This window comes from Octodon degus, unplaced genomic scaffold (assembly GCF_000260255.1).
Source record: "Octodon degus isolate 3935 unplaced genomic scaffold, OctDeg1.0 scaffold00096, whole genome shotgun sequence".
Classification (NCBI taxonomy): domain Eukaryota; kingdom Metazoa; phylum Chordata; class Mammalia; order Rodentia; family Octodontidae; genus Octodon; species Octodon degus.
Genome location: NW_004524672.1, coordinates 6,173,886 through 6,189,859, shown reverse-complemented (window position 1 = coordinate 6,189,859; position 15,974 = coordinate 6,173,886). Strand labels below are relative to the sequence as shown.

General features: G+C 45.5%; 1 protein-coding gene and 1 pseudogene across 1 annotated transcript in view; one reads left to right on the top strand and one right to left on the bottom strand.

Annotated features, from left to right (window-relative positions):
• Sgpp2 (sphingosine-1-phosphate phosphatase 2) overlaps positions 1 to 15,974 on the top strand; it is a 153,004-nt gene that overhangs the window by 86,811 nt on the left and 50,219 nt on the right. The window lies entirely within an intron of this gene.
• On the bottom strand, positions 2,052 to 8,226 carry LOC105743065 (annotated as a pseudogene).

Sequence of the window (15,974 nt, the reverse complement as noted above, 5' to 3'; positions counted from 1 at the left end):
TCATTGTTTGCATTGTGTATGCTTAGATTTAACTAGAAAAAATGGATTATACTTTTGTTCCTTTGAAAATTAAATTCTTCTGGTATTCATAGGCACTGAAATCAGAAGAGGAAAAATATTTTGTTCAGTTTGAAAATGCTTTCCGAACTCATAGCAATTTGGCTGCAGGGCCTGGGAAATAACATTCTAGAGATTTTCCAGAAAACTCTGCCTTGGAACTAGCGAGTGGTGAGCAGTGCTAGGCTTACGGCCTTTAAACTCACACTGGTAAGGAAAGGAAGGCTCAGGCCTAAAATAAGGAGATGCTTTACGTTATTGGGCCGTAATAGCAGATCTGGGCAAAAGAGAGCGAAACCCTGCGCTGAATGCGTAATAGCAGATCTGGGCAAAAGAGAGCGAAACCCTGCGCTGAATGCGTAATAGCAGATCTGGGCAAAAGAGAGAGAAACCCTGCGCTGAATGCGTAATAGCAGATCTGGGCAAAGGGTTGTGAAACCCTGCCTTGAATGCGAACTCCACAATGGGTCACACGCCTGCACAGCAGCCGGCTGTGAGCGCCGCGTAGGTGGTCGCTATATGAAACAGAGCTTGAGCTATCGGCGTTGGTGTCTGTCTGCGCTGCTGTGGAAGGCATTTAGCTAAGGAGGACGGACAGAGAGTGATGCAATGAAGGCAGCCATTTCTCCGTAACCAGCAAAGACCATATCTTGGGTATTTAGTTAGAATTTATTTAAAAAATAGAATTAGGGCTCATGAACTTGACTAAGCTTTTCTTTTTTTTTTTTTTTTTTTTTTTTTTTTTTTTTTTTTTTTTTTTTTTGGTCAGAGCATCTCTCTTTATTTTTTTTATTTTTTTATTTTTTGCGGGACCAGTGATTGAACTCAGGCCCTTGCGCTTGCCAGGGAAGCGCTTATACCCCTGAGCCATCTCCCCGGCCCCTAAGCTTTTCTTTTTTTATGGCAAAAAGGTGAAACAATTTCATAATAAGATGATAGGAGAATAATAATAGTTAATACATTGCATAGTATTGCCTTTCAAGTAGTTACTTGGAGTATAAGATGTGGACATAAAATATCCTCCAACCGATGTCAGTGCAAACCTTTCTTTTCTAGGAACTAAGAGATTCTAGTAGTATAACTGACTTGTGTTTTTCTCTTTTCCCTTCCTTCCTTTCCTCCATCCTAGTCCCCTTTTCCTTTTAAACAATGTCTTCCCATTTCACAAGCTATGGTACATTGTAGACATTGCTTACTCTTTCAGTTTCTCACACCAGCGAGACAGTACAGCGTTCCACCCATGCCCCTTATTTACTTCCTTAGCAAGTATGGTCTCAGGTTGCATCCAATTTACCTAGAAAAGTCTCCAGTTTGTCCTTCATTATGGCTGAGATATACTCCGTTGTATAAAAAGGCCACATCTTTTTTATCCACTCCTCAGTGGATGTCCATTTGAGTTGTTTCTAAGATTTAGCTATGACAAACTATGCTGCTATAAACATGGGTGCGCATATGTCACTACAGTACGATGTTTTTAATTTTTCTGGGAAGATATACAGAAGGGAAATAGTGGGGTCAAATGGGACCTGGTTTTTTTTGTTTTTTTTTTTAAGGAATCGCCACGCTGATTTCTATAGTGGTTGTACCAGCCTACACTCCTACCCACAGTGGAGAAGGGTTCCTTTTTCCTCACAGCCCTTCCAGCAGTTGTTACCAGTTGGCTTCTTGATGACAGCCGTTCTTTCTGGGGTGGATAGAATCTTGGTGTTATTTTCATTTGCATTCCCCAGTTGACCAATGATGTTGAACATTTTCCATATATATTGGCCATTTGTATTTCTTCATCTGCAAAGTGCTCATTCATCTCAGATGCCCATTTTTTGATTGAGTCTTTGGATTCTCTGCCTATACCTCTTTATTCAAGGTATCTTGTCTTCATCTTGTACTCTGAATAACTGATATGAAGGCAACAATATGCAATGTATTAATTATTGTAACTGACCTACTAACCTGTTTTGGTTTTTTTTTTTTTTTTTTTTTTGCCTGTTAAACAGAAATGCTTTATTTACACAAATATATACAAACTATAAACCACTAAGAAACCTAAATATCCATGTCATGACACGCAGGTGGTAATTCAACATCCAGGATGGAAAGAAGGCTTGAAGGAGACTGCAAAGGTTCAGCTTCCCATGGGGAGGACATCTTGACCGGGGAAGGGGGGCCCAGCTGCAGCAGCCTCTCCAGCCCTCTCTCCTCCTCCTCGAGCACCATGAGAGGCACTCTGCTCAAGGGCAGCTGTGCGATCTGGTGCTCCTCAGGCAGGTCGAAGCTCTCAAAGTCTAGAGGATTGAAGGGAAAGAATTTTTCTATTTCTGGATAGGTGTCGTCAGACGCAGGAACAGAGCTTTGTGTTTTGACGGTCTTCTCGGTGACCTTTTTGGCAGAGAAGTTTGGTTTTTGTCTGAGCGGTCCATTACTCTTTCCTGATTTTTCCGTAGCTCTGTTGACAGTTCCCAAAGCCTTCCGGTCCGTTTTAGGCAAGGGTGGTGGAGCACCGAACATCTTGCCTACGGGCAGTGTCGAAACCTGAGACCGCCCATCTAAGGCTTTGACGGGCCCGGCCCCAAGCTTCAGCGCCTCCTATGGGGCCCTGCGGGTGCCAGGCTCTCCGTTTTCCTGATCCACAAAGATTCCTGGGTTGCACTGCGGGCAAGGCGTGCAGGTCGGTCACCGGCTTCACTCCAACAGCCAAACTCAGACCTACTAACCTATTTTGAAACTGTCTCATTGCTATTCTTTCTCATTAATATAAATAAATAAATAAATAAATAAATAAAGATTTCTAGCTCTCTGTTGCCATTGTTGCTGCTACTCCTCCCTTGGCTCCTCTTGCTCTTTGATGCCGCCATAAACTGCTGCCCTCTGCCACGTGCCAGTCTGCCTTGGAGCCAGCTCAGTATGGGCTGAAACCTGTAGCAACTGGACTCCTCATCCTAGCTCTGGATTAACCTGGACACAGCTCAGAAGCAGTCAGGAATTAACAAGGTGGAAGCGCAGAAGCAACACTGATTGAAAAGCACTATCTGAAAAGACAGGCAGGATCAGGAGTGAATAAAACCTCAGAGGATCCTTCCAGGCTCCTGGAGCCTTGAGTCACTGCCTGTTTTTCTGGGAGCTGAGCACTCAGCCAACCTCATCCAGCCCTGTGTCTTGTTATGTGGTTTTTGCTGGCCCTGAGCTCAAGGTCAGTATTCCTGTCCCACACTTCCATCGCTGGGACTACAAGTGTGCACCACCCCTCCCAGCTGGGAAAGTCAGTACAAGCTTCTGGGGAGCCTTCCAGGAGCACTGGGCCTAGAATCTGCTGCTCAGTTTCCTGGGATCTCTAGCACCTGGCCAATCTCATCCAGCCCACATGAGTCTCCACCCTCTAAGGACACTCACCTTGTCTGCCCTCAGCAGCCTCCCCTGCTGACCTTAAGCCCTGGTTTTTATGATTTATCCTTTTTTTCCAGATTTAGATGAATTTTTTTTTTTTTTTTTTTTTTTTTTTTGGGGAAGGGTCTACAAGGTATTCAGGGTCTCAATACTAGATCGGATTTGTAGTGATCCACCTGTTTACAGCCTCGCAAGAGCTGGGATTACAGGCGTGTGCCACCACGCCCAGTCTCAATTGCCATCTTAGCATGTCCCTGGGACAGGGCCAGCATGGCGGGCCAGGGATTGAACCCCCAGCCTCTGTGCCTGCTTGCAGGTGCTTCAATCCACTGAGCTATTTGGCTGGTCCTGCTCTGAGGCTATATTAATCCAGTCTTCCCGTCATTTCTTTCAGCTCCTACTGATAACATACAATATGTGGTACCCAACATAGGGCATGGCAAACAACTAGTGGTAAGTTAAATTAAGGGTTGCTGGACTGTGTGGGTTATGTACCCTCAGAGTAAACAAGACCAGTAGGAAAAGCTCCGAGTAATAGAGAGTAATTATGTCCATCTTACCCAGGTGTCATTCAAAGGACTGGGAATTACAGTGAGACTGAAGAGTTACGAGGGCAAGGAATTACGTTCTCCTATAAAGAGGCAGTGTTATAGATTACAGCCTAAGGGACAGGCTGCTTTAAACTTAAAGTTTCAAAACAAGTTATAAGAGCTTTAGGCAAAGTGAGTCAACGAAGAGAAGCTAGAGTGTGTTCCTGTGTAATTTAATTTCCTTGGCTTTGGAATCCCTGCAGTCTAACGCTGAGGAAATCACATCCTGAGCAGAGAGCAAACTGTGCTTAAATACACCTTCCCCAATTCCTCAGGCCCAGGAGGCTAGTCCTGTATGGATATCCAAATTGGTGAAGCGAATGGATGTTTCAGTTCCACCTTCAATGTTTGCTAAAATTCAGCCTACGCTTCCTCCCCCAACTAATCTCTCTGCTTCTCCATGTGAAGATAAGTGGGAGTGACTTAGGCTTCACCGCAAGGAAGACAAAGGGAGATCAGAGACTTACAAAAACACCTTTAGGAGTCTTTTCCTGTGCTCTCTCAGCAGCACCCACCTAGTGATGCGATCAACCTATGTAATTGGATTAATGCAAGCATTAGCAAATAAGGATAGATTAATTCCTCGTGATTGGGATGTTTTATGCCATATAATTTGTTTCAATTGTGGTAAATTGGATAATATGTAAAACAGTTGTCAAAAAGAAAAAAAGAAGTACAGATCAAGACAAATTTCTTTTTGCTGTATTGGAAAGGCAGAGTTTGCTGCCGTTATTATGTTAATACAGCACTGATCTGATCCATTAAACCTTGTCCCTGATGCTCAATATGATAAAGAAGCTGCAAAAGAAATGAAAACTACTTTGATTCTGGATGGCTCCAAGGCAGCACAGTTGTTTCCTGTGCTGCAGAAGCTTATTAGAAATAGAAGTCAGAAACAATGAAGAGGGAGAAGGGAGAGGGGTTGGGTACTAAGGCAGAGGCAAAGCCATACATGTGTATATACGAGATGGAGAAGGCAATTTTCCTAAGAATGTCGGTCAGGTTTTTGAAAATACCAGTTAATGGGTAGAAATCTCACCATAACTAATTCTCTGTGATGGTTTCTATGAACCAAGCAACTACATTGAGGACAGCAATGTACTATACTAAAACCATGACTGAAATGCCTTTCATTTTGGTTTTATAAATGTGTACCATCTCTAATGTCATATCAACTAGTACTACACTCTCTTTAAAGTAAATTTTTAAAAGGTAATAAAAGAAAATGAGAGAACAAAAAATTAAGGTGTCTTGAAAGCATGTGGTAATATGCAATCATATCTTCCATCTTGTATGACTATATCTGTTGGTCTGAGCAACAGATTTGATGATAAAAATAGATAATATATCAATCATGTTGATCAGCTAGTCTTGTTTTGAAGATCTGTAGCATATGTGTTGTTTTGTGTCTCCCTGTTTCTGTCTTTGCTTTTGCTTTTCTTGCTCTTGTTTTTTTTCTTCAAAATAAAAGAAAATTATAAAAGAAAAAAATTTCTACCTATGGGGCTGGGGAGATAGTTCAGGAGAATAGGCATCAATCCCTGGTACCAAAAAAAAAAAAAAAAAAAAAAAAAAAAAACTTTTCTCTTCCAGTGAATTTAGTTTTTCGGTTTTAATATTTATATTTTTAATTCATTTTGTTGATAGTTTAGTGCATGGAGAAAGACATGTGCCTAACTTGGACATAAAGAGCCAGTTTTCCAGCACCATTTATTAAAGAGGCTGGTTCTCTTCCCATGTACATGTTTGTCCACTTTTTAACTAAGCTCTTCAGATGACCTGAATATTATTTGAGGGCTTGGCCATTTTGGAGCCTACATTCAGAAAGGGAAAATAGACTTACACCCTAGAAAACTTTTGAGTGTATGTTAAAGACTAGCTTCATGCTCTTTAGACAAAAATCTACTTATCCACAAAGGATGTTTGTGCAAGAAGGCCATCAGCAAGGGGTGTCTGTAACACTGAGCAGATCAAACCAGGAAAACTGTCAAGGCCGCCGTTGCAGCCTAACAGGTATCTGTCGCTATTTAAAAAGATCTCAGTAACCTAAAAAATGTGCTTAAGTTTCATGTTTGCTTTTGTTTTCTGCAGTGCTGGGATTGAACCCAGGGCCTCAAGCATGATAGGCAATCATTCTTCCACCAGCCTCCTATAATGTAATTCTTAAAGATGCTAATTTTGAGTTTGTAGATTCATGAGAAACATATACTAAAGAAATTTTATGTGACAAATGTGAAACCATGTAGCACTTTTATAGGGAGTTATCTTTAATTTTAAAACATAAAGCACCATGCATGGCATGAACTGTGGTTCAGAAAAAATTTAAGTACAACAGGTTTTGGGATTGAAATTATCCTAAAAGTTAAGATGAACAGACATCTAAATAAAAACGTAAACATTAAGAGAAACTCTTTTGAGGTCATTTGGACTAAGACCAATCTTTACCACCTGAAATTGATAGTGTGTGTGTGTGTGTGTGTGTGTGTGTGTGTGTGTGTGTGTATGTGTGTGTGTGTGTGTGTGTGTGTGTGTACTGTGTGTGCTGGGAACTGAGCCAGAGCCTAATGCAAGGGCTACACCCCTGCCCCTGAAATTGAACTTTGCACTTCAGCAGTACTGACTGATCCAATGAGAATATCAACACAGTGTCCTGGGGTGACTCATGCCTGTAACCCCAGATATGAGGAGGCTGAGGCAGGAAGACAGCAAGTTTGAGGCCAGCCTGGGCAATTTAGAAAGATGCAGCCTGTCTCAAAAATGAAAACAGAGGAGTGAGGCAAAGAGGGAGAGAAGGAAAGAAGGAAGGAGAGAGAGGGAGAGAGAGAAAGAATTAAAATGCCCTGAAGACACAGCTCCGCAGCAGGGCACTTGTCTAGCACATGCAGGGAAGGGGACGCTGGCCTTAATCCCCACTACCCCCTCCCCAAGAACATGAACACAGCTATTTTTTTTATACATTATCTCCTCTAATTCTTTCTTTCTTTCTTTCTTTCTTTCTTTCTTTCTTTCTTTCTTTATTTGTGTGTATGTGTGTGTGGCCAGCTCAGCCCACCAGGGGGTGGGGCTGGCTGGCATGTGGTGCTGGGGGATTGAACCGCGGTCCCTGTGCTTTGCTCAGCTTGTTCTAAGTAGGTGCTTTAGACCACTGAGCCATCTCACCAGCCCCAACACAGCTATTTTTGAAAGAATTTCACAGAACAAGTCCCAAATCTTTTATTCGTATAGATCCATCAAGCCTAGGACTGGCCTTGTAATCCTGGGGCTGGAGTCTTATATGCATGAGTGTTTTGTTCCTAGGCCATGTCTGGGTGCAGCTCCAATTCCTGACAAATACAAGGAAGCCTGAAATTCGCTTTCTCCTCCCATGATGTGATTGTAGCGTAGTTGTCTTGGGCTGTCTCTTCACCTCTACTTTGAAAACAGCTGCTCATAAGCAAAGCAGAAAGAGGTACTGTGCCATTTCTACATGCAAACAGAATGTGGAGAGCAGGCAAGTAGGAAAGAATACAGGAGGCCTGAATCAGTCCTTCACTGTGTCTAAATATAATGCTTACTCGCCACATACGGCTCTGAAGATGGCGTGGCGCTTTTGTTTTGCTTACCCATCTTTGTGGCACATAAGGATTGCGTTCCTCGTGGCAAATTGGTACACGCACATAACACATCTTAATTTTTTCATGGTTTCCTCCTCTTCTCCTTCCCTCCTCCTTCCATCTCTTAGACTAGTAATAGCACCCTGACCTGATTTTTCAGACAGCTCACATTTTATTCTGTCATCTTGCATTAGGAAAGGAGTTTTGGGGAAGGACTCAGAAGATTGCACTGCAGAGGGAAGATGTAGGGAGAGTACCGATGCATGCGGAAATCAACCTGTTAGGAAAGTTCAGGAAAATAAGAAATAAGATGAAGTCACACAGCAAAAGCTGCCAGGGTACAGCAGTGGTTTGCAAGGTCATCCTCCTGCCCGCCGCCACCTGCCTTGATCTGCATAGGTGCCCTCCCTTAGTGCACATTTGCTCAAAAGCCAGAAGAGTTATGTAAATCGGCACTGAAAAATATATTGGAGCCCCACAGGCCTGTAATCCTTGCTGCTCCAGAGGCTGAAATAGCAGGTCACAAGTACCAGGCAGGCGTGCGCACGGGTGCAAGGCCTGCCTCAAAATAAAATTTGTCAAAAGAGCCAAAGATTTACCTCCATGGTAGAGCACTTGCCTAGCATGAGGCCCTGGGCTCAATCCCTAATTGTCTCTGTCTCTGTCTCTCTCTCTGTCTCTCTCTGTCTCTGTCTCTCTCTGTCTCTGTCTCTCTCTCTGTCTCCCTCTGTCTCTCTCTGTCTCTGTCTCTGTCTCTCTCTGTCTCTGTCTCTCTCTCTCTCTCGCTCTCGCTCTCTCTCTCACACACACACACGCGCGCGCACACACACACACACACACTGGATTTTTACCCTTTTGAGACAAGGTCTTACTTGGTAGCCTACACCTGTCTCTGAATCCTTGTGTACTCAGAGAGAGGGACTGCTTCAAAGACTGCCATCCTTCCCCAGGGCGGCTTCCATGAAATTCACAGCTAACTCCCTTAGTGACCTGCAGCAAGGCCAGGCCAGACCTCCCCACCCCACCCCCAATTCCAATTCTTTGCTGGATAAGTGATTAGCTGAACTCTGCCCCTGCTGGCCAGTCAGGACAAAACCCTTGCTACCTGGACACCACCACACGTGATTGAGTTTCTCTCCCTGGAGACCCCTGAACCTCACCCACTGTCACCAGCATACAGCACCTCCCAAAAGCCCCTTCCAAGAATAATGTTACCTCAGGATAAACTCTTCCTACTCCTGTCCTGCCCATCTCCACCCTTCACTCCTCTTTCCACACCGAGTTCTTTGGAACCAGGCCCCTTCCTCCCCATGCCACAGAAGAACCCATTCCACCTCATCTTTGAGCTACTTGTTGATCTCATGGTCTGACCACAGCAGAGATCCTCTTGCTTCTTAGCAAAAATCCTGCATGGAGTTTCTACTTCCCTAAATCTTGATTCATTTTCTGTTTGACAAAGATCATGAATGAGAATTCAACTGTGGAGTACCTCTCCCTGCCCATACTACAGTTTCTACTTCCAAGAATCATTTCAGGCCAGGTTTACTTTGAGTTTCCCTTCCTAGGTTAATCTACAACTCTTTTGTTGTTTTTGTGTTGGCTTGGTTTGGTTTGATACAAGAACGTACCATAGGGCTGGGGAGATAGCTCAGTGGCATAAGTGCTTGCCTGGCAAGTGTAAGGTTCTGAGTTCAATCCCTGGTACAAAAAAAAAGAAAGAAAGAAAGAAAGAAAGAAAGAAAGAAAGAAAGAAAGAAAGAAAGAAAGAAAGAAAGAAAGGAAAAGAAAGATTGTGCCATATAGCCAAGGCTGACACTGAATTTGGGATTTTCCTCTCAAACTCCCAAGTGCTGGGATTTTAAACATGGACCACTGGCCTGGGTTAATCCATCCTTTGCATTGCAGAATACTGTTTTTTCAAAACATTGAAATCTTTCTTTAACAAAACAGCATATAGGGCCAGAGAGGTAGCTTGCCTACTTAGGTAAGTGCAAGGACCGGGTTCGATCCCACAGCACCACATGCCATGCTGGCCATGCCCCCAGGCATACTGAGCGGCCATGGAGACTGGGTGTGGTGGGGCACACCTGTAATCCCAGTGCTGGGGAGGCTGAAAGCAGGAGGAGCACTATGAGTCTGAGCTGTGTAGCGAGACCTTGTACCAAATGAATGAATGAATGAATGAATGAATAAGTAAATAAATAAATTATAAATGCATGTAAATAAAGAAAATTATTTGGTGTGACTTTCTTCAGGTTGCCAAACTAGGTGGGCAACACAGGTAGACATCTCAAGATTGTGGCTCAAACACAGAGTGGCTTCCTAACTTTATTTTTATTGCTCCCAATTGACAGCCACTCACTATAATTACATTGAAATGTAACCGTAAAGCACCTTCTGCAAGCAAATATTCAGTGATGTTTTGTATTTTCTGTTCATTTTAGAGCCAGTCTAGGCACCAACAGGAACACAACCATCACCTGTCAGAGTCCCTCCTTCCCAGCTGCGTCCACTTAGCTATGTCTGCTTAGCCCACAGCAGTAAGAGAAACCTTTCAGAGCTTGCAGTGCCGTAGGTCGCCACCTGTGGTCTGCAGCCTTGTTCTCTTGGTTTAGTAAATATTCCTCAAGCAACATAGGTTTTCAGGAGTGTTATTTCACTTTAAAATATACGAAAAAAAAATTACTTTTACTTTTATCAGGACACCCAGAATATTGAGTAATTGCATCAAATATGTGAAAATTTTAGTTCTGCTTTTGGGGAGCAGTGCTAGGGACAGGACTCAGCTGCGTGCACCCAGCCATGTTAACGTTCCCTCCTGCTTTTAGAACCATGAAAGCCCTTCCTCCCACTGGACTAAGAGTGATCTAGTTCAAACGCAGATATGAACTTCTAAACACATATCAATGTCCTCGCATCTGAAATATCACCTTTAGGGTTTCTCACGGTCAGACTTCTGCCTAAATCGCTGCCCTTCGCTCTTTCTGCCCTCCCTGTGGCTGGAATCAGAGCTACCGATTTGAGACCATTCAACCCCATCACAGTCCTGAATCCTAAAGACACACCTTCTGCTCGATGCTGCTTTCTTGGGTCCCCTGTCCTTCTCTCTCACCTGCTCCTGGCTGCTGCCCCTGCAGTCTGGCTGGGTTCAGCCTAGACACCAGCTCTAGAAAAGCCACGTGACACCTGTGTCTATTCCTGCCAGGTGGTTTCTTACTGTTCCTTCAACTTGATATTTGGAAGCGTCACCCAGCAAGGCCCGCAGAGGTTTCCAAAGTGGAGATAAGGAATGTAACCCCATCCTACCTGTGAAATACATTTACAGGTCTGTAGCTTTCATCACAGAAAAATAATGTTCAAGACGAGTCAGTATGCAGCACAGGAAGAGTTTTATTGGCAGAAAGTAAAAAGCACACAGTCAAAGAGAGAGTGTGGGGCTATGGGAGAGATGGACACCTTACTTCCTGGGACAGAGTCCATTTGTGCAAGTTTTGAAGTGGTGGACAAGGGCCATGGTTCCACAGAGGTTCCTTTAGTATAAAAGTACAAGTTCAGAATTCCTAATCTCAAAATCCAAAATTCTCCCAAACCCAGAATTTCTTGAACACTGACATAATACAACAAACAAAAATTCCATACCACAAAACCTTATTTCATGAGGAAGATATTAAAAATATGGTATGAGATTACCTTCAGGCTCTGTGTACAAAGAGTAGGGCAGAGCTGGTCCCCTGAGGACCTGGGGCAGAGAATCTTAGGCCAGGAAATTCCAAACACCAAAGAGCTTCTTCTTAGAGGGGTGAGAGAAGCCATGTGACTGGGCAGAGGCAGAAGTTTCTGGAAGCTTCTAGAACACGATGAGCTCCTGGCCTGCTCCGCATATCACTCTTTCCCTGCCCCCTTACAGTCAGCAGCACAGCATGGGCTCTCTGGTCTGCAGCGCTGCTGTCTCAGCCCTGAGCGCACCCTGAGACCTAGAATGTCACTTCACTATTGAGCCGTCCCCTCTGTGACACAAATAGGTTGGATAAGCTGATCTCAACTCTGTGTGTCATGATGCTACTGACGTTAATTTCTAAAAATAAAAAAAGAATCACTGAATCCCTGGAGGCACATTCATTCACATATTCACCTTAAAAAAAAAAACAAACAAAAACCCTGATGCCTAAGTACTATCGGCACCACTGTATACTACAAGCTTCAAACAAGGCCAAGTGTCCACTGCATGTGGTGAAGGGCTGGTAAAATAAAAATATCGAGTTGTGGATGTAGCTTGGTAGTAGAGCACTTGCCTAGCATGTGTGAAAGCCTGGATTTGATCCTCAGGGAAACAGAGAGCAAAAAATGAAAAATAAAAATATAAAGCCTAAATGTAGACAAGGTAAACTTCGCTGGAGAAAAATAATAAGGTCAAGGCAATGAGAGACTTGTTGGGTAAGATACTTAGGAAAGGACTTTCCCAGGAGGAAGTATTTGGTATGGACTGTACTTAAAATTTATTGTAACTCACAATTAAATTGTTTATGGAAGGTATAAGATGTTTAGAATTTATCAGCATCCTTTCTGACTGGTGTCTCTATTTAAATGAAAACCAGTGCTCCCAAGGTATCTCAATAGCCCAAAAGCAAGCCTTCTGAAAAGACAGCTAGACTGATTGATGGATTGATGGATTGATGGGGGGGGGTGCGCGTGGATGCACCTTACTGGAGGTTGAACCCAGAGCCTTTGTGCTGAGCTATCTCCCTCGGGTCTCCCTAAATTGCTTAGGCAGACGTTACACTTGCAGTCTTCCTGCCTCAGCCTCCCAGATTGTTTTCAAATGCACCCCCTCATACTTGATTTCCCCTTTGCCACCTTTAAAATAAAATGCTTACTGTCACCCAGACCCAGGAAGACACTGCGGAGTGGCTCTGTGAGTACGCTTTCCTCCTGGAGCTGTCTTTTGGAGCACAGTCTCTGGTGGAATGTAAGAGGTGCCCAGAGGAGGGATGTGACTGTGCCCCCAGGCAGATCCCGCGGTTTCGCATCAAGCTTTCTCATTAAAAAGGGTCATGGGGAGGTTACTGCCCTGACTACAGTCCTGTTAGGGAGGGGCTGCTGCTGATGGACAGCCCTCCCTAATAACGTCTTGTTAATTGCTCGCTGACCCACTGCACAATCAGCAGCGCCCTGGGCGCTCCCCTCCTCCGCCCCTGCAGGACCGGCCTCCTCTTTTGGCTCCCCACAGTGAGCAGGCGTCAGCCAGGGGACTTCTGAGGCTCCTGGCCCTTCCTGCTTAAAGACTGGCTCTTCAGGAGCACAGTTATCTAACCACAGGGGCAGAAAGTGTTTTCTTCTCTACCTTAGAATGAAGTCACATGGCCAAAGAGGAGGAGGAAGCAGAGGGGGAGGAGGAGAGGAGGAAAGAGGCAGCCCTTGTGAGGGAGGACCTCTTCACTGCAGCCTCAACGAGGCAGAAACTTGGATCTCAGAGTTCAGGGAAGACACAAGAGTACATGTCTACAAGACTGTAGCATTTTAAATCCATAATCTTAGTTTCAGAATCTTTTCATGTAAGCAAAGAGAGTTACTTTTGGGGGGCGGGGGATAGTTAAGCTCTATAAGTGAGTGTCTTCACGTTTACTTGAATCATAGACCCGAGGTCCCTGGGCAGAAAGTCTGAGGACTCGGGAGGCCAGTGCTCTGGATTGGGGCTTACAGGATAAGTTCCATCCTTGGCTTGACCAGAGGTATGCCTGGGCCCTTTGGCTGGCGGAAGTTATTGCCAACAGGCAGGGGGCCAAGGCCAAGAGGAGCAGTCTTTCAGTTAGTGTGGCTGAAAGGTGCCCATCCCTGAGGTACGAGAGTTTCTTCTCACTTGAATTTCATGGCTGAGGAGCTCTCCTATGTTACCAGATTTAGAAATTTCCTGAGAGACTCCATTTAGGGCTGGGAGGCAGCTGGCTTTGACAAGTAAATTGCAGGCAGCTGTGGTTCCACATGGTGCGGGGGTGGTAGAGGTTGCCATGCTGGGACTCACAGCAATCCTCTTGTCTCAGCCTCCCCAGGGCTGGGACTACAGGCATACGCCACCATGCCCACACTCAGTGACTAGCATGATGCAGCTGGGCTTCCTGGGCCAGCATGGCATGCAGTACCGTGGACTGAACATGGGTCCTTGTGCTTGCCAGACAGGCGCTTAGTCTGCTGAGCTATCTCCCCAGCCAGGTTCCAACTTTCTATGGATGTACCTGTTTCTACTTTGAAAGAAAGAGATGTGATAGGCAGAAAAGGGAAAGAAGATAGTGTGGGCAAAGTGGGGCTCTGTGTAAACAGATAGTGGGGTGCAGGGTGCTTGAGACCAGCATTCATTCTCTAGACTGTGAGATGGTTCAGCCACACGAAGATAGCAGCCGCCTCTGCTCAGAATCATCACGCTGATAGTTGTTTGAAACGAGTGTGAGAGTTGGCTTTTCCCAGTGAGGACAGCATCGCCCACGCCACCACCCTGAGACTGGAAATGCACATAAACGCGGGTGAAGCAACAGAAGGGTCCACGTGGCTCTGCGCCGGATGGGCTGAGCAGATACGTGAGCAGGCCACCACGCTGGGAGCTGGTATCATCTGTGCTGCTTTAAGCGAATTTTCTTCCCTGCATCCTGTGATTACGGCTCCCATAATTTCATTAGGCTGCGAATTGGGATTTTATTCGTATGCATTTATTTCCTCAGCCTTCCATTTCCGCTGAGCGTCCTAATTGGTAATTCAGTTTGCTTCTGGACTGCTGCCCCGGGACCCCGCATCGGGAAAGGACACGTCTCTCACACGTCACTCTCGCTCACCGGAGCAGAAGAAATTACTGCCCTTCACATCTGCCTCCGCAGGCACAAAGCAGGCCTGAGAGTTGGGTCGATCGTGCTCTGTCCTCGTCACCATTCGGCTCCAGTGAAGTGGCTGGTCACGTCAGAGAAGTGGGAAGGTCCGGCGCTTGCGAAGGGGTCCAAACCCAGGCCGACAGATGGGCTGCAGCCTTTAAGTGTCCTCTGTGGAGGAGCAGTAGGGCGAGCGCTCCTTGCACGCCGCTTTCACTGTAGAAATGAGTGGAACCCGGGGGGGGGGGGTACGGCAGGAAGCTACACGTCCAGTATCTTTGTGTACAGCTATTGGGGCAGGGCAAATGCAAGCCTCAGAGACTCGACTGGACTCACAGACTCAGACTGGGATGGATGAGGCTGCTGTTCCCTGACTCCTTGCAGTCTAATCCCTCCAGAAATAACTCATTTCTTTTAAAAGATCACTATGCCGGTCCTTTCTAAATTCCACTGGACACATGGTCACAGAAGTGACCTGGGACTCCGGTACTTCCCAGCATGGCCAGACCACCCAACCTCAAAAGTTGCTTCTCTACAGGAGGCCGATGTACAAGGCGTGATCTAAAACTATGGTGAGGGCTGGCCTGATAGCTCAGTGGATTAAAGGCCTGCTTTGGCAGATTTAGGGACTGGGGTTCGATCTCCGCCATACTGGCCCCGCCCTGGGTGTGCCGAATCGCCAACTGAGATTGAGCATGGTGGCACGCACCTATTATCCCGGTACTTGGGAGGCTGAAAACAGGAGAATCACTGAGTCCGATCTGTGTAATGAGACCCTATAGACCCTGTACTAAATACATATAAATAAATAAATAAAACTATGGTGAATGTTTACATTTTTAAAAATTTACTGCAATGAGGTGCATTGCTATTCATGCCCCCCAAAGCAGCCCCTTTGCCTTGAATACACTCAGCTCATCATTCTGCCCACTTTCTGACGCAGTTCTGAAGATAGTCTTTCCTGACAGCCTTCAGTGCGTTGGCACAGCAGCCACCACGTCTTGAAGAGATTCAAAGCATCTCTTGTAAAGAGGTCCTTTATGGCTGGGAACGGGAGGGCAGGAGCCCCTTGGGGAGGAAGGAGGCTGGCCAGGAATTTATCAGGCTGTGTGGGCCGCAGGGGGTCATTACCAAAGCTGATTTGGGGTGGCTTGGTGCTGGGACATCAGAAGAGGAAGTGCACAGCTAAGTGAAGGAAGAAGACAGGTCTGTCCAGGAGCAGCTCGCCGGGGTCCTGGGCTGACCCTGCAGACTGCAGGATGGGCGCAGACCCATCAGTTTTGACCTTGGGGAAGAGCCGCAAGTCTCACGCTAGATCTGGTGAATACGGTGTGGTGAATACGGTGGATGAGAACACATTCTAATGATTTAGAGGCTGCCTTCCATGGAATGGGCAGCAGCATTCACCATATTGTTTTGGGAATTTAATTAATTAATTAATTTAATGGAACTGGGGATTGAACTCAGGCCCTTGCACTTGCCAGGGAAGCACTTATTCCACT